This window comes from Hypanus sabinus, chromosome 7 (genome assembly GCF_030144855.1).
Source record: "Hypanus sabinus isolate sHypSab1 chromosome 7, sHypSab1.hap1, whole genome shotgun sequence".
In the NCBI taxonomy this organism is placed as follows: Eukaryota; Metazoa; Chordata; class Chondrichthyes; order Myliobatiformes; family Dasyatidae; genus Hypanus; species Hypanus sabinus.
The window spans coordinates 60,325,140-60,344,538 of record NC_082712.1 but is presented as its reverse complement, the minus strand read 5'-3'; positions in this window follow the sequence as shown (position 1 = coordinate 60,344,538).

Here is a 19,399-nt window from a genome sequence, read left to right as displayed (position 1 = left end):
ATGCGGCTATGAAGAAGGCAAGACAGTGGTGATATTTCATTAGGAGTTTGAGGAGATTTGGTTTGTCAAATAAAACACACACAAAAACTTCTACAAATGTGTTGTGGAGAGCACTCTGACTGGCTGCATCACTGTCTGGTGTGGGTGGGGGTGGGGAGTTGCTACTGCACAAGAGCGAATAAGTTGCAGAGTCTTGTATAATTAGCCAGCTCCACTGGCCTCCACAGTATCCAAGGAGCAGTGCCTTAGGAACTTAACCACTTAATAGACATATGTATATTTACTGTAATTCAATTTTATTCTCTATTTTATTCACTGTACTGCTGCTGTAGAGTTAACAAATTTCATGCTGTTGATATTAAATCTGATACTGATTTCATCTTTAACTTGTTAAGCAGTTTCATGTGTGGCACCCTGTCAAAGGCTTTCTGAAAATCCAAGTACATAACATCCACTGATTCTCTTTCGTCTATCCAGCTTTGTATTTCTTCAAAGAATTCCAACAAATTTGTCAGGCAAGATTTTCCCTTGAGGAAACCACACTGACAATGGCCTATATTATCATGTGCCTCCAAGTACCCCGAAACCACATCCTTAACAATCAACTCCAACATCTTCCTAACCACTGAGGTCAGACTAACTAGCTTATAATTTTCTTTCTTCTGCCTCTCTCCCTTCTTGAAGAGTGGAGTGATAATTGCAATTTTCCAGTCCTCCAGAACCATGCCAGAATCTAGTGATTTGTGAAAGATATTTATTAATGCCTCTGTCTTTTAACCCACTTCTTTCAGATCCCTGAATATACCATCTGGTCCAGGTGATTTATCTACCTTTGGACCTTTCAGTTTCCCAAGAACCTTCTCCCTGGTAACAGTAACTTCGCACACTTCTTCCTGCTGATTTTCCTTCATTTCTGACATACTGCTAGTGTCTTCCACAGTGAAGACGGATTCAAAATATTTATTCGGTTCGCCTGCCATTTCCTTGTCCCCCATTGCTACCTCTCCAGCATCATTTTCCAGCGGTCCGATATCCACTCCCACCTCTCTTTTACAGTTTATGTGTCTGAAAAAACTTTTGGTATTCTCTTGCTAGCTTACCTTCTTATTCCAACTTCTCCTTCTTTGTTCCTTTTTAATTGCCTTCTGTTGGTTTTTAAAAGTGTCCCAATCCTCTAATTTCCCACCAATCTTTGCTCTATTATATGCCTCTCTTTGGCTTTTATGTTGGTTTAAACTTCTTTTGTTAGCCACTGCTGTGTCATCTTGCCTTTAAAATACTTCTTCCTCTTTGAGGTGTATACGTCCTGCACCTTCTGAATTGCTTGCAGAAAATTCAGTCATTGCTGCTCTGTTGTCATCCCTGCCTGTGTTCTTTTCCAATCAATTCTGGCCAACTCCTCTTCCGTGGCTCTGTAATTTCCTTTACTTCACTGTAATACTGATATATCTGACTTTACCTTTTCTTTCTCAAATTGCAGGGTGAATTCCATCATAATATGACCACTTTACCCTAAGAGTTCCTTTACCTTAATTCTCTAATCAATTCTAGTTGATTGCACAATACCCAATCCAGAATAGTTGATCTTCTAGTAGGCTCAACAATGAGCTGCTCTAAAAAGCCGTCCCAATGTACCTGTATATTGAAATCCCCCAAGATTAACTGTGTCTGTCTTTTGGCATGCATTTTTATCATCCATTGTAATTTGTAGACAACAATTGTTTGGGGGTCTGTATATAACTCCCATCAGGGTCTTTTTATCCTTGCAGTTCCTTAGTTCTACCCACATGATCCAACACCTTCCGACCCAATGTCATCTCTTTCTAATAACTTGATTTCATTTTTTACCAACAAAGCCACACAACCCACTCTACCTTTCTGCCTGTCCTTTTGATACAATGTGTATCCTTGGACATTAAGCTCCCAGCCACGGTTCAGTGATGCCCACAATGTCATATATGCCAATCTGTAACTGTGCTACATGTTCATCTAACTTATTCCATATACAGTATGCATTCAAATCCCATATTCGCCCTTTTCAATTTTGTAATGCTTTTTACATTACAACTCATCCTGTTGACTGCAACTTTTCCTGGTACCAGCCTCTCCTTGCTAGCAGTCTCACTGCACACTGCCTCTGTTTGTAAACCAGCTACCTCATCGTCAACACCATCACTCCAGTTCCCATCCCTCTGCTAAATTAGTTTAAACCCTCCTGAACAACCCCAGCAAAGGATATTGGTCCCCTTGGGTTTAGGTGTAACCCATTCCTTTTGTACAAGTTGTACCTTCCCCAGAAGAGATCCCAATGACCCATAAATCTGAACCCCTGCCCACTGCACCAGTTCACCTGCCACATCATTCTATTCTTACCTTTACTGGCACATGGCCTGGGCAGCAATCCAGAAATTACTACTCCAAACATTGTCATAGGCAAGTTAGGTCGAATGACTATAACTGTGCTTTAGTCCAATAGTTATATTTCCTCCCTGATGTCTGAGTTAAATGTGTACAGAATCATAAAACAGAAACCTTATCAATGCATAATGTTTGTTATATTTCCTACATAATGAAAAATGCAGTTTATCATTTGTAAAACATTTAGGCATCTTGGGCCTGTGAAAGGTGTTACATACAAAACCTCTGTTGCCCTAACTGTAATCACAGCTGTGATCCTTACAATATATAATATTCAAATTGCACAAAGGGGCAATATTTATTGCTATTCATAAAACCTTTGCTTGCATGCTGCTATTTATGGAAAGCACCACAAGGGCTCTGTTGATGGATTTGCACCCAATATAACTGATAGAGGGTTGACAGTGGGAAGGGAAAATTGATATCTTCTATAACAAAGTGACACTTCATGTTTTTGTTGTTTTGGCAATCTTATAAAATGTGTGGTAAAGTGATCTACGACCCCCTTCTTAATTAAAGTCATGTATGCCAGAAGTTATTTTTCTCTCATGCTTTTGGAGATTTTGTATTTGAAGCTCAAGTTCCTGATGCACCTTACTCTCAAATAAAGTATTTGCCTTCCTATGGCACCTTCCACATTCTCAGGGCGTTCCAAAACACTTCACAGCCTCTAACTGCTGTCAATGTCCTTGTACAGGAAAATGGACAGTTCATTAATCATAGAATCATAACAAGGTAAAAACAGGTCTTCTTGGCCCACCTCATCCATGCCAACCTATGTTAATCTTATTTGCCAGCATGAGGCCTGTATCCCTCTGCACCTATTCTATTCAAGTACTAGTCCAAATGCACTTAAATGCTGTAATTGAATCTACATCTGGCAGCCATTCCCTAAAACCAATACCCTCTGTGTAAAAGGCTTATCCATCAGACCTCCTTTCAATTTCTCTCCTTTCATCCTAAACCTATACCCAGAGTTCCCATGCACAGTGATATTGAGCAATGAATAGATAATGATGTTGAGCAAAGGATAAATACTGACCTGACACCTAGGAGAATTCTTCTATCCGAGTTTGAAATCAAGTTATGGAATCTTTTATAACCACTTGTGAGATTAGATTGCCCCTCTTAATACCACCTCTGAAAAATGACCCCATCAGCCGTGCAACACGCCTTTGCTCTGCTGGAAGACGAGTGTAAATCAGAAACTTGGGTATAGTGAATAAAGTTTGAACCTCAAGTGCTTTGATCTGAAGATGAGACTGAGACTCATCCATCCAAAACTGAGAATATTAAAAGGTAACACAGCCTTTAGCAGCTTCAACTTTTGATGAAACAGAAAACCTCCTCATTACATCTCCACCTTCCCATGGATGCGTGATTGCCCCAACTTTGTTCACCTTCTTCATTGTGACAATAATCCACATCATCAAGGATGACCTACCCCCAGGACTCGAAATTGTCTACAAAACAGATGGCAGACTTTTCAATCTTGCCCGTCTCAAGTCCAAAAACAAGATATCCACGAGTTCCCTCATCGAGTTTCAATACACAGATAATAACAGTGTTGTAGCTCTCTCAGAAAACCACCTACAACAGATTTTGACTGCCTTCAACCGTGCATACACGAAACTTGGACTTACCATCAATTCCCAAGAAGACTCAGATCATCTACCAACCGTCACCAACTGAGACAAATTGGATAGAACCATCAATTCAACATGGCGAAACAACCCTGGAAAATGTGACCGCTTTCCGTATCTTTGAAGTCACCTCTCCTCCAATGTTGACCTTAATGACAAGATCCAACATCGTCTTAAATGCGCTGGAACAAGTTTTGGACGTCTCTGAACAAGAGTCTTTCATGATCGTGACATCCGAACAGACACCAAAATGTTAGTGCACAAAGCAGTAGTGATCCCAACGTTCCTGTATGCATCAGAAACCTGGACAATATGCCAATGAAGTCTGAAGGCACTTGAAAAGTTCCATCAATGCTGTCTTTGAAACATTTTAAATATCAGCTGGGAAGATAGAAGAACCAATGTCTAAATGAAGCAAAAACAACAAGCATTGAAACCTACATCACCAAGAACCAACTAAGACGGAGCGGTCATGTTGTTCGGATGAAAGACAAACGTCTGCCCAGACAAATCTTCTACTCCCAGCTTAAAAAGGGCAAACATAAAAGAGATTCAAAGATGTCTTAAAAGTCAACTTGAAGAAATGTAACAACCAATGCCAAGGACAGGAAACTCTGGCAAGCCATCATCCAAGAAGGAACAGCAACTTTCAAAGCCAACAGATGTGCAGAATTAGAAGAAAATGGAAAGAGAGGCAGCAACAACCAAAGCCCGATCTGCCATCTGGAACTACCTGTCCTGAATGCAGAAGAACTTTGAAAACCAAGATTGGAATTATAAGCCACTTGAGAGCCCATAAATAGATCAACGGAACAAAGACCATTATCTTTGACATCAAGGGATGGCCAGGGTGATGACGACAAAAATTTAGTTTCCATAGACAAACTCACCCATTTGTGATCTGAGACACTCTATCCATGGAAGATATTGATTAGTAAAATATGTCATAAAATTCATTGTTTCTGTATTCTGTGAAGCACGAGCTTATCAGAATCATACTTGGACAGTTATACAGAAAAGAAACAGCTCCTTCAGCTCAACTGGTCCATGCTGACCAACATGTGCATTAAAGCTAGGCCCATTTGCCCATGTTTAGTTCTTATCTCTCTAAAGCTTTTTTTTTTAAATCTGTGTACCTGTTGAAGTGCCTTTAAATGTTAATGTACCTGCCTCAACCACTTCCTCAGGTAACTCGTTCCATATATGGACCACTTGCTGGGTGGAATAGTTGCCCCTCTGGTTCTTATTAGATATTTCCCTCATTTCCCTCAGTGTACTCTTGAAAATAAGCTTAACATCAGGCTTTTGGAAAGTTTGCTTTTATTAGTCAAGGCATTGAGTTCAAAAGTCAAGAGGTTATGTTGCAACTTTATAAAACTCTAGTTACACCACATCTGGAGTACTGCGTAGTTCTAGTAGCCCCACTACAGGAAGGATGTAGAAGCTTAGGAGAAGGTTCAGAAGAGGTATACCAGGAAGCTGCCTGGTTTAGAAGACACAAGAGGTTGGACAAACTTGGGTTGTTTCTTTTGGAGCGGCAGAGGCTGAGGGAAGATCTGCTAGAGCTGGGGTCAGCAACCTTTACCACTGAAAGAGCCACTTGGACCCGTTTCCCACAGAAAAGAAAACACTGGGAGCCGCAAAACCCGTTTGACATTTAAAATGAAATAACACTGCATACAACGTTTTTTTTGCCTTTATGCTATGTATAAACAAACTATAATGTGTTGCATTTATGAAATTGATGAACTCCTGCAGAGAAAACGAAATTACATTTCTGCATGCAACAAAAACATTTTGAACTCCGAAAAAAAGACGTTGGGTTGAAGGTTACTTTTAAGTAAAATACTCAACGTCTATTTGAGTCCTTCTTGTATTTATGAAAAACGCCAAACTTAAATTTGCCGCCAGCAGCAAACCAAAAATAACATCAGCCAGCTGTCAGCCTGAAAAATAAAAGGACTATTTCACTGAACAATGAAAAAATATGAATATACATAAAATAATAGGCAATTAAAATATTTATCATACTGGGTTAATGGGATTTCTGCTCCTGGACCTCAGCGCACAGCGTCTGCACATCAGGGCTGTATGACGTCACCTTCATCTTTACACAGGATCGCAAGCTGTCATCTGTGAGGCGTGCGCGATGTTTGTTTTTAATAAAGTTCATGTTGGAGAACACCTGCTCACATACATATGTGGATCCAAAGATCGACAGGACTCCAAGCGCATACTTTTTCATGTTTACATAAATGTCGGGCATAGCATTCCATGTTTCGAACACAAGTTTGTCCGGTTTTGGAAGGTTTTCAATATCACTCCATTTGTGATTCTGAGCAAGAACGGCCTTCTGACGGGCAACATCTTCAAGGTCTGCTGTCAAGCGTCTAAACTTGGACACCCATATGTCTTTGTCGGCTATGTCGGCCAGTTCCATCTCAAGATCAGGTTGACTCACACCTGCCAATGCAGTCGTATTCAGTAGGGAAGGATCGATGCTTAAGGGAGTGACCGGGAAGGATAATGTGTTTTTTTCCTCTCTGAACTCACAGAAGCATTTCCCAAACGATGTTTGCATTGCGATGATTGCAGAATGTAAATACTCCGAAATTATCATGTCGTGACCTTGTTTGAACTCTCTCAAATTGGGGAAGTGAGACAAAGTGCCTTTCTGTAAATCTCTGGCAAGCACTGTCAACTTGCGCTCGAATGCCAAAACATCCTCCAACATGTGCAGGGCTGTGCGTCCTTTCCCCTGAAGAGCTGTGTTCAGCGTGTTCAGGTGCGCTGTCATGTCTACCATGAAGTGTAGCTTTTCCAGCCACTCTGGCTGTTCCAGCTCAGGAAAGGTGAGCCCTTTGCTGCCCAGGAAAGTTTTCACTTCTTCCAGACACGCGACAAAGCGTTTCAGCACCTCCCCTTTGGACAGCCACCGGACTTTGTTGTGCAGCAGGAGATCAGAATATGCGCTTTCCATCTCGTCCAGTAACAAACGGAATTGACGGTGATTTAAACTTTTTGCCATTATTTTATTGACAATCTGAATGACAACATCCATTACTTCTGTGCATTCCGGAGGAAATGTTTGAGCGCACAGTGCCTCTTGGTGCAAGATGCAGTGAAAAGTCAGCAGCTTTCTGTCCAGCGACTTCTGCAGTAAAGCCACAAATCCCTTGTGCGTTCCCGTCATATTCGGAGCCCCATCAGTAGCTACTGACACCAGATGGGTGGTCTTTATTCCTTTGGCTCTTAAACAATTCAAGACAGCCTCACAGATGTCCTCCCCCCGTGTTTGGTCTTTTAGAGGTATCAACTCAATCAGTTCTTCCTGTGGCCCGGCAGAGTTTACATACCGGCAGAACAACGCTATTTGTTCAATATCACCTTTGTCTTTAGACTCGTCACAGGCAATCGAGTAGGCCACAGCTGAATTGATGTCTTTAATTTGCTGTCTTGTGATGTCTTCTGCCATTTTTATGGTTCTGTCTTTGACAGTCTTTGCAGAGAGGGGCATATCCCTGATTTTCTGCACAATTTCACTCTTGTTTTTAAAGTCCGTGAATAGATGTTCTGAAATCTTAATGAAAGATTCTTTTATATATTCACCATCTGTAAACTGCTTCCCGTGCCTGACTATTTCCTGAGCGGCAATATAACTGGCGTATGTCGTTGATTTTCCAGACTTCATCCATTTCTGGAAATGATTTTTGCTCAGATCAACCTTCCGCATCAGTTCCGAAACGGCTTTTTTTCTCTCATCTCCATCCGGATATTTTTGAGCAAAGGCTGCATGTTTACTCTGGAAATGCCTTGCGACATTTGACTTTTTGTTGTTTGCTAGTTTCTCATTGCATATTAAGCATACCGGTAAACCAGTCTCGTCAACAGTGAAAGCAAATGAATCTGTCCACGTATCATTAAACGTTCTGTTTTCTTCAGTCACTTTTCTTTTTTTAGAATTCTCCATAGTTGGCTTACCTTGGATCGAAAAATTAAAGAAATCGCGCACTGGCGGGTGTCAGGTATTGGCAGTGGTGACGTATATTAATAGCGATAAAAACACGTTGTAGCGGTGTGCTCACGCAGTCAGTAAACTGCAGTCGAATAACTTTATTCGAACTAAACAGCCTTGCTTTTAAGCCTCCCTCAACCCAGCCCCCATGGACGCAGATGCTGCAAAAGACGCGTACTCACAAACCCCCATAGGCTATCTCCCTTAGCCGGAATGCTGGCTAATTGTGAGGAAATGTGTCGCCACACTTAGATTGTACAAGATCACCATAATCTTCAAATTTAGAATTACATTTCAAAAGCTAACAAACTAACATAAAATACATTTTAATTAAATACTGACCAATTATTTCCCAAAGCCACAGGGAGCCGCAGCACAGAGGTGAAAGAGCCACAAATGGCTCGGGAGCCGCAGGTTGCCGACCCCCGTGCTAGAGGATTATAGGATTATGAAAGGCATAGATAGAATAGAGAGGGAGCAGCTTTTTTCTAGGGTAGGAATGTCTAATACCAGGGGGCACGCACTGAGGGTGAGAGGGGGTAGGTTCAAAGGGGATATGAGGGGTAAGTTTTTTACTCAGAGAGTGTTGAATGCCTGGAATGTGGTGATGTGGTGCCTAGTGTGGTGGTAGAAGCAAATACATTAGAGGCTTTTAAGAGACGTTTAGAGAGGCGTATGGATGTAAGAAGCTGGAGAGATACAGACATTGTTTAGGTAGGAAGGATTAGGTATTTTGGGGGGGGGGGGGGTTTGGTTTAGTTTTGGCTGGTTCAGCACAAGATTGTGCACCAGAGGGCTTGTTCCTGTACTGTACTGCTCTATGTTCTAAAATTGCAGGTTTTTATCTATTGCTTTAATAAACTATGCCCACAAAAAAATTGTATGCAGGAAGCAGCAAACAACTTAAAACATATTTGTATAAATAGAGACATGTATTACAACACATTCAATAAAAATACAACAATTAATTGCTAGATTAGCCTGCAGTTCTTGGAAATAATTATTAAACTGTTATGTTCTCCGCCTCTGAAATTTTTTACAAGCATTTTGAAGATCAAAGTGTAAGCTTTCTTTCACCTGAGAAGTTACACCTTGATGGCTTCTATGTGGAAAACATATGTTTGTGCTGTAGAATTGGGGAAGCAGATACAAGAGACTATAGATGCTGGAATTCGTAGCAACAAGGTGCCGGAAGAACTCAGCCGGTCAGGCAGCATTTGTGACGGGGAATGGTCAGTCAACATTAGTCCAAATGAAGAGTCTCAACTCAAAACATCATCTCCATTAATACTGCCTGACCTGCTGAATTCCTCCAGCAGTTAACACTTGGCTTTGATTAGCTATGTATGTTGAAAGAACAAGTAAACATAATAGAAATTAGTTACAAATTCAAGGTTAATACAATTGGTCTTGACACTCTTTCGGGAACAGCAAATGAAATATTTTTATCTCACGCACAGATATCCTGTGAGTCTGAAAAGCTGGCAGAAACCTTCCATCTCAGAGGCAAAGTGATTATATAAGTAATCTCCCTGTCCACCGCTGTCCAGCTAGTCCCCACGGACACCTATTTACCTCTTAAAACAGTGTTCAGATCCCCCAAGACATTTACCCATTATATTAGGGAAAAGGATATTCAATTTGCATACAGGAAGCAGGCAACAACAACAAAAATAGTTAATTTTATTTAAAGCAGTGAATGAAGCCATTAAAGTTAACTGGGCAAAACTAGCGTTTATGTTCTGAACAATCCTCTCCCATCCTCTTTCAGTCCTCTTGTCAGTCTCTGCTCCCTCATGAAATTATGTGGCATCACTTTAAAAATATATTAGATTCTTCTGAAATATTTATGTTAGCAGCGGCATTGTTAAAGTTGTATTAGGGTTTGATTATGATAGAAAGATAAAACAGTTCATGTTTTGAGATACGGTTCAGCAGGTCTTTCTCTTTAGCATTTCATAACATGATTTGGTCCTGAACTGCATTCTGAACATTGTGTCTTACAGATAAGCAGCTATATGGAGAAAAGATAGTGGAAGTAAGTATTAGAAAGACATGTAGTCCTTTTAGAACTGACAATGCACTCGTCACATTTCAGTGACTTGAGCTGAAAAATCTGCGTCACAATTTACCAGAGGGTATGCTACCCTGTCAAACGCACAATCTTGCACAGGAAATGATAAACTGGACTTCTTCTGCCTAAAATTGATTAAAATTAATTTTAAGAAGAGCAGAGGAATTCTCCACTGTGCCCTAACTCATACCCATCATAAATGTCACTGGGAACTTACTACACAAACATGGACCACTTTCTTTTCAGTGACTGAACTTCAGAAAGCTCTTAATTGGCTGCAAATGGTACTGCAGAAATGCAAAATTGTTTTTTATATTTTACAATGCCATAGCTGTTATATTTCACCATAACCTACAGTAATCAGAGCATGGGGAATCAGAAATAATGTGACATTGCACACATAGCTCTTAATTTAAGAAAAAACAGTAAATTATTCACCCTTATCTTTCACAAAAGGACTTTCTTTTTTTAACTAGTAAGCATGATGTATGTTGCATTGGTCAGATACTTGGGGCCATTTCTGAAAAGTTTTATGACATGCAAAAAGTGAAATTGCTTAAGTGTCAGAATTTAGATTTGAAAAAGTTTGTTCCGATGGGTCATTCTAAGCACTAAAGTTCTCTAAATGAGCAGCAATTAATTTGAAACAAAACACTGGATTTGTTTTCTCTTCTATTCATGAGCTCAGTCCAACACTGCCACTTCCTCAGTTAATTTTTGTACTCTTTTGTTTTCCAGGATACAGGTATTGTTTGCAAGAGCAACATTTATTGTACGTTCTTACGTCTTGTTTAAGATGGCACTACTGGACACCTGTGACAGCTCACTCTTTGTTCAAAAGGCAAAACATCCAACTAGAAACATTACTAATAGGACATTTACTGAAGTAAATTGTAGTAAATTATCACTGAAGAGGAAAGTGAAGATGAAGGAAATTTGAGGGATGAACTATGCTGGTACATTACAGAGTCGATGCAGATGGAGTGAGCTATTTGGAGAAGGGAGGTCAAGGCACAGGAGTTCTAATGCCCATTCAACTGGCCCAGGTGCGAGTTTGGATTGCTCTGGGTGTCCAGCCAATTTGGAGAAATTGAGAGAAGCCTTGGGCAGGGCAGTGAAATCTGGGCTTGGAGCGAGTCGCTTGGCGGTGCGTTCTAGTCCCGGAGCCTTTCGCTACAGCGGTGCCCAGGTCCTTGCGTAAGGTATGATACACTGCTTGGACAATATAAACAATATACTGGAAAGATAGGGCATTGCAATTGGAGGCGAGAGACGATTTCATTCGCTCTCCTGCAATGTTCACTCTTGTCTCCATGATGCTAAGTCTCTAAAGACAGCCCTTGGCTGCTGTGCTCTGTGCCCGCTAATATGATGGGCTGATACTGAGGCTTTGGCCTACTCCAGGCTGCTCTGAGGTTTGGATCTAAGGACTCATTTTGGTTTGGAATGTTGTTACTCGCCTCTACTGTTTGCATGATTTGTGTTTTTCTTTACTTTCTCTGAGCATTGGGTGTTCAAGTCAAGTCAAGTCAAGTTAAGTCAACTTTTATTGTCATTTTGACCATAACTGCTGGTACAGTGCATAGTATAAATGAGACAACGTTTTCAGGACCATGGTTTACATGACACAGTACAAAAACTAGACTAAACTACATAATAAAAACAACACAGTGAAAACTATACTAGACTACAGACCTACACTGGACTGCATAAAATGCACAAAAACAGTACCGGCATTTTAATAAATAATAAACAGGACAGTAGGGCAAGGTGTCAGTCCAGACTCTGGGTATTGAGGAGTCTGATAGCTCGGCGGAAGAAACTGTTACATAGTCTGGCCGTGAGAGCTCAAATGCTTCGGAGCCTTTTCCCAGACGGCAGGAGGGAGAAGAGATTGTATGAGGGGTGCATGGGGTCCTTCATAATGCTGTTTCCTTTGCGAATGCAGCGTGTAGTGTAAATGTCCGTGATGGTGGGAGGAGAGACCCCGGTGATCTTCTCAGCTGACGTCACTATCCGCTGTAGGGTCCTGCGATCCGAGATGGTGCAATTTACGAACCAGGCAGTGATGCAGCTGCTCAGGATGCTCTCAATACAACCCCTGTAGAATGTGATGAGGATGTGGGGGTGGGAGATGGACGCCGCAGCCCTCGCAGAAAGTAGAGATGCTGCTGGGCTTTCTTTGCTATGGGGCTGGTGTTGAGGGACCAGGTGAGTTTCTCCGTCTGGTGAACACCAAGAAGTTTGGTGCTCTTTATGATCTCTACCGAGGAGCCGTCGATGTTCAGCAGGGAGTGGTCGCTCTGTGCCCTCCTGAAGTCAACAACCATCTCTTTTGTTTTGTTTACATTAAGAGACAGGTTGTTGGCTCTGCACCAGTCCGTTAGCCACTGCACCTCCTCTCTGTAAGCTGACTCGTCATTCTTGCTGATGAGACCCACCACGGTCGTGTCATCGGCGAACTTGATGATGTGGTTCGAGCTGTGTGTTGCAGCACAGTTGTGGGTCGGCAGAGTGAACAGCAGTGGACTGAGCACGCAACCCTGGGGGGGCCCCCGTGCTCAGTGTGATGGTGTTGGAGATGCTGCTCCCGATCCGGACTGACTGAGGTCTCCCAGTCAGGAAGTCTAGGATCCAGTTGCAGAGGGAGGTGTTCAGGCCCAGTAGGCTCAGCTTTCCAATCAGTTTCTGAGGGATGATTGTGTTGAATGCTGAACTAAAGTTTATGAACAACATCCGAAGATATGTGTCTTCTTTGTCCAGGTGGGTTAGGGCCAGGTGGAAGGTGGTGGCAATGGCGTCATCTGTTGAGCGGTTGGGATGGTACGCAAACTGCAGGGGGTCCAGTGAGGGGGGCAGCAGGGTCTTGATATGCCTCATGAGGAGCCTCTCGAAACACTTCATGATGATGGATGTAAGTGCAATGGGACGGTAGTCATTTAGGCAGGACACTGAAGGCTTCTTCGGCATGGGGACAATGAAGCACTTTGGAATGGTGGTGCTGCTCAGGGAGATGTTGAAGATGTCAGTGAGAACATCTGCGAGCTGGTCTACACATCCTCTGAGCACTCTACCAGGGATGTTGTCTGGTCCAGCAGCCTTCCGTGGGTTGACCCTGCACAGGGTTCTTCTCACGTTGGCCACGGAGAGACACAGCACCTGGTCATTCGCAGGAGGGGTGGACTTCCTCACCGCCACGTCATTTTCTGCCTCAAACCGGGCGTAGGAGTTATTCAGCGCATCTGGGAGGGAGGCATAGTCAGGTGATGTTGTCCTGTAATTGGTGATGTCCTGGTTGCCCTTCCACATGTTCCGCATGTCGCCGCTGTCCTGGAAGTAACTGTGGATTAGCTGGGCATGTGCATGCTTTGCCCCTCTGATGGCTTGGAACAGTTTGGCCCTTGCTGTTGTTAAAGCTGCCTTGTCGCCTGCTCTGAAGTCCGAGTCGTGGGACCTGAGCAGTGCACGCACCTCTGCGGTCATCCATGGCTTCTGGTTGGCACGTATAGTGATGGTCTTGGACAGAGTAACATCATCAATGCACCTGCTGATGTAGCTGGTCACTGATGCTGTGTACTCCTCTAAGTTGGTAGAGTCGCCATCAGTTGCAGCCTCCCTGAACATGTACCAGCCAGTGTGCTCAAAGCAGTCTTGCAGAGCAGAGATGGCTCCTGCTGGCCAGGTTTTCACCTGCTTCTGAACTGGTCTGGAGTGCCTGACCAGCGGTCTGTATGCTGGGATTAGCATAACAGAGATGTGGTCAGAGTATCCGAGGTGGGGGCGGGTCTCTGCCCGGTACACGTCGGGAATGTTTGTGTAAACCAGGTCCAATGCGTTCTCCCCTCTCGTTTCAAAGTCCACATACTGATGGAATTTGGGGAGCACTGACTTAAGGTTCTCGTGGTTAAAATCACTGGTGACAATAAACAGTCCACCAGGGTGTGCATTCTGCAGTTCGCTAATAGCCCTGTACAGTTCACAGAGTGCCTCCTTAGCATTAGCGCTGGGGGGAATGTGGACACCAAATATAAGGACAGAGGAGAATTCCCGTGGCAAATAAAATGGTCTGCATCGAACTGCCACAAACTCCACTAATGATGAGCAGTGTCTGGAAACCAGCAGAGAGTTCTTACACCATTCCGTGTCGATATGAACACAGACACCGCCACAGCGGACCTTACCGGAGACAGCTGCATCTCTGTCCGAATGAAACAAAGCTAGCCCGCCTAGCTGGATGGGTGTTGGTCTTTATTTTAGTCCTTTAATTGGGTTCTTTCAGGTTTCTTGCTTTGTGGCTGCCGGTAACCAAACAAATCTCAAAGTTCTATGATTTATGCATTATTTGATAATAGATGTACTTTGACTTTAACTGCCTTGAGAAGATGGTGGTGATCTTCCAGTGCAGTCCAACAGGGCTGGCCACAGTGTACATGGCCGACAAGTTTGGACTCTAGTTAAATTACCCCAGTTACCAAGTTGCTGCTCACGTCTAACCAAGAAAGAGAACAGGAGTTCCATACAGTATATGTAGAAAAGTAAAGTAAATGGGCTGTTGACATTAACAAAACATTTATATCTGCACCTACACCAAGAATGCCTACTTCCAACACTTTATCAGTTCTCGTTTTAGTTTATGTGATCCCGAACTAGAATAAGTTTTTGTTACTGACAGATTACATTTTGTGAAGCTCTCCCAGCAACCTTTGTTTGTCCTACTCTCCATAATCACTTAGCTATCCAGGACACTGCTGTTTATATCTCACCTTCTTCATCTATTAGGCTTCATAACTTGCAGAGGCTTCCAGATCTCAGCTCTCCCTATCCTCCAGCACACTGAGCTCCTATAAGGAGGAGAGTATGTTGATTTTCAATGTTCCACCTTTACAAACTGCATCTTTGCAAAGCTAACAGCATTGTGAGGGACCCCTCATACAAACCTTTCTCTCTCCTGCCATCTGGCAAAAGGTACCGAAGCATTCGGGCTCTCACAACCAGACTGTGCAACGGTTTCTTCCTCCAAGCCATCGGACTCCTGAATACCCAGAGTCTAGACTGACATCTACATCATTTATTATTATATTGAAATTTGTCCTCTACTGTGCCTATTGTCTTTTTTATTAATTATTGTACTGCCCTGCTCTGTTTTGTGCACTTTATGTAGTCCTGTGTAGGTCTGTAGTCTCGTGTAGTTTTTGTGTTGACTTACGTAGTCTAGTGTAGCCCTGAGTTGTCTCACATAGTCCAGTGTAGCTTTGTGTTTCATGTAGCACCAGGGTCCTGGAGGAACATTGTTTTGTTGTGTACTGTACCAGCAGCTTATGGTCGAAATCACAATAAAAAGCGACTAGACTTGATCTTCATCTGCCAACATCAAGGTGACCTTCCTTCCAAAGCCCTTGATCCCTCTCTCAAGCTTGTAAGATGCCTTCTCAAGCCTAGCTCCTCAATCATGTTTGTCGTCATCAGCCCCAAAATCACCTAATTTGTCAAATTTTGTTAAGGGGGAGGTACAGGTTTCTTTCCTGCCATAACTACAACAGCAACCAGATTGAGACATCATGCTTAATTACAAACACCCCAGCTGTTTAACATCTGTCATCCCATGAGAACAAATAAAGATGTTCTCTTTATTTCTCTTGTTATACAGAATGCCCATCTTTGAAAGGGGTGGGATTGTGAAGGGGCATGTCTCTGCTGAAGTGCTTTACTCTGCCACTCTTCCACCCCTCAGGGATGATGTTTGGTGGTCTTTAGCTGCTGGGAAAAGAGAATCACAGACTTTCTTTGCTGCTCATCGAGGTCCATTTGGTTGTGGAGCTCTTTGCTGCCGGATTTCATTCAGCTATGCAATCTCACCTTGCCTCCTCCTTCTCTTCCTCCCATCCTCATATACACATACACTTCTTCCTCATGGAGGTCTCTGTTCTAGCAACTTGACCCAGCCCTCCAACCTGACCGCCCTCATTGTGCCTTGGCCCCAGTCCATCCTGTAATGTTCTCTGCCTGCCATCTTCACAATAAGATCAACTTACCCACCAACTCGCAAGACGTTTGGGTGTGGGGAAGAGGGAAGGGAGGGGAAAAAGGGGAAGAGAGGAGAGGGAGGGATGGGGGAAGGGACAGGAAGGGGAGGGGGAGGAAATTGGGGAGCAGAGGAGAAGAGAAAGGAGGATATCGGAGGGGAATCGAAGGAAGGGGAAGAGAGTTGGGGAATGGAGGGGAGGGTGTTGGGGAAGGAGGAGGGGAGGGGAGAGTTAGGGGAGTTAAGGAAGAGAGGGGATGGGTGGGGAGGGGAGTTGGAAAGGGGAGGAGAGTTGGGGAAGGGAGGGGAGTTGGAAAGGGGAGGAGAGTTGCGAAAAGGAGGGGAAAGGAAAGGGTGGAAGGGGAAGGAGGGGTGGGAGTGGAGGGGATGAAAGGGGGAGGGAGGGGAGGAGACTCTCTTCCCTGCTCATGCCCCTTCTTTCCTCTTCCACACCTCCTCAAAATCCACTTCTCATAATGCTCTCTTCCCCAACCCCTCCTCATCCCACTCCCCATTTCCTTTTTCACTCCTTCTCAGCACTCCTCTCATATCCCCATATCTCCCTTTTCCCCATACCCCTTGCCCTCACAAAACCCCTCACACCTTCTATCCCCTCTTCTCCCTCCCTCTTGCCCCCTCTTCTCCAACTCCTTGAACCTTCAAACCTTCAAACCCCCTCCCTCCCTTTTCTAGTCATCCCACTACAAATTCCCCTTCCTCCAATTCTCTGCCTCTTCCCCGCCCCCTCCATCTATCATACTCCTCTCCCCTACCCCCACCATCACTCACACACTTCCCCCTTGTCTTCCTCCACTCACCCTCTTGTTCCACTCCCATCAACCCCTTTCCCCCCTCCCATGCCTCTTCTCTTCTCCCCTTTACCTCCCCTCATCCCTTTGCTTCCCTTCATCTTTGCTCTCTTCCCTCTTTGCCACTTTCCATCTTAACCCTCCACCTCCTCTCTTCTCTCCAACAACCTTTGTCCCCCTCCCCTTCAGCCCCACCTCACCTTTTTCCTTTTCTCTCTCCCTCCAACTCAGCACCCTTGAAGATGGGCTCGTGGAGCTGTGATTCTCCCAGCGTCCTCCCATCCTCATCAAACAGCTGCACGAAGGTTTCAGCATTGAGTCGGGGTTGTGGAGCAGCCTCCTTCGCTGCAGCTCTGGCCCCAGTCTCCCCCTCTCCTCTTTGCCCGTCATCCGCCTGCAGCCCGGCCCTGCTCAGCTCCGACAGTTCCGATGCTGCAGCATCGCTCCAGGAGCCGCCCCTCAGGAATCGGTCCCAACTCTAAGTCGCCTGGCTGGTAGGGGACCCCACTGTCTATGCCGGCCCTTAGTCCCCTCCTCTACTGGCGTGTGCAGATCCACTACTTCTACCTATCTACTATTCTATCCATTTCACTCCTTTACTGTCCAGTCACCTACTCAGCTTTTTCACCTTGGTGGGGAAAGACGAAAGGTTGCATGTGCTGGAAATACACAAAAGAAACTAGAGGAGTTCACCTATGAAGGGAAATGAACAGTTGACTTTTCAGATTGAGACCCTTCATCTGGTCCACCTTCTTCTCCACACCACTCCCCCTCACTCATCCTCCCTCCCACCCACTTTCCTACATTTCACCTCCCCTCTCCTCCTTTCCACTCTCCACTCCCCTTCACACTCTTCCCCTTCTCTCCATTCCCTGTGCTCACACTCTTCTGCTCTCCCCTCACCCCCCTTCCTCCTCATGAAAGTTCTCAACCCGAAATGCCAACTACTTATTTCCCTCCACAGATGCTGCCTGACCCACCATCTTCCTCCAAACAAAATGCTGATGCCTGGGTTGGAGGCCTTTAGTTATGGGGAGAGATTTGATAGTTAAGGTTTTCCTTATATTGATGGAGTTGGAGGGATGACCTGATAGAGCTATATAAAACGATAGAAACATAGAAAACCCACAGCACAATACAAGCCCTTCGACCCACAAAGCTGTGCCGAACCTGTACTTACTTTAGAAATTACATAGGGTTACCCATAGCCCTCTATTTTTCTAAGCTCCATGTACCTATCCAGGAGTCTCTTAAAAGACCCTATCGTATCCGCCTCCACCACCATCGTCGGCAGCCCATTCCATGCATTCACCACTCTCTGCATAAAAAACTTATCCCTGATATTTGCTCCATACCTACTTCCAAGCACCTTAAAACTGTGCCCTCTCATGTTAGCCATTTCAGCACTGGGAAAAAGCCTCTGACTCTCCACACGATCAATGAGTGACATGAGAGATGCAGATGGATAAAAGTTCAAAATCTTATTCCCATGGTAGGGTATCAAAACAAGAGGACTTCAGGTGAGAGGAAGATTTGAGCAGTGTTTTTCCCCATAGAAAGTGGTAACTCTCTGGAACACTGTCAGACAAGAGAGTTGCTCCATTTAATAAAATTAAGATACATATTTAAATAGGCAAAGCATGGGAGGCTATGGCTAGTATCAATTTGGCGGACTCCTCCATAACCTTTGATATCTAAAACTTAATTAATCTCTGCAAAAGTGTGCTGGAGGAACTTAGCTGGTCAAGCAGTTTCTGTGGGGGAAGAAATTGTCACTGTCAGTCTTGAGCAGGGTATTGACCTGAAAAGTTAACAATTCCTTTCTCACGACAGATGCTGCTCGATGTTTTGTCAGCACCTGCACTCTGTGTCTCTTTTTCATTCATCTCTCAGCTTTTGAATCCCTCATAGAGAATTTCAAAGACTCACTTCTCTTGAGGTGGTGAAATTCCTTTGCATTTCTATTTTAATGGTTAATGCCTTACTTTGAGAGCGTGGCTCCTGTTCTAGACACTCCAACCAGGGAAAGCATTATCTCTGCATCTTTCCTAAAGCAAGGATCAAAGAGATAGGCACCAGAGGCTCCATGGCTAGTCTGCGTAATCCTTCAGATGATGAAACCCCTATCCCAGGGAACAATCTGTTGAACCTTCCTCTATCACAATCATATCTTGTTCTTACTTCAGTAAGTTGTTCACTCTAGCCCATTGCTTGCATGTAATCTTTTAGTGAATCATATGTGGGGTGATTGACATACCTCAGAATACAGACTCTTCTGCATCTCTCAGCATTGGGTTAGGGTGTAAAGGAGTCCTACCCATATCGATAAACTGAACTTTGAACTTTCCAGCAGATAATTTTTCCAAACTTCCTTCAATTGAACAGGTCCACTCAGGTGATTGAAGGTAGGGATGATGT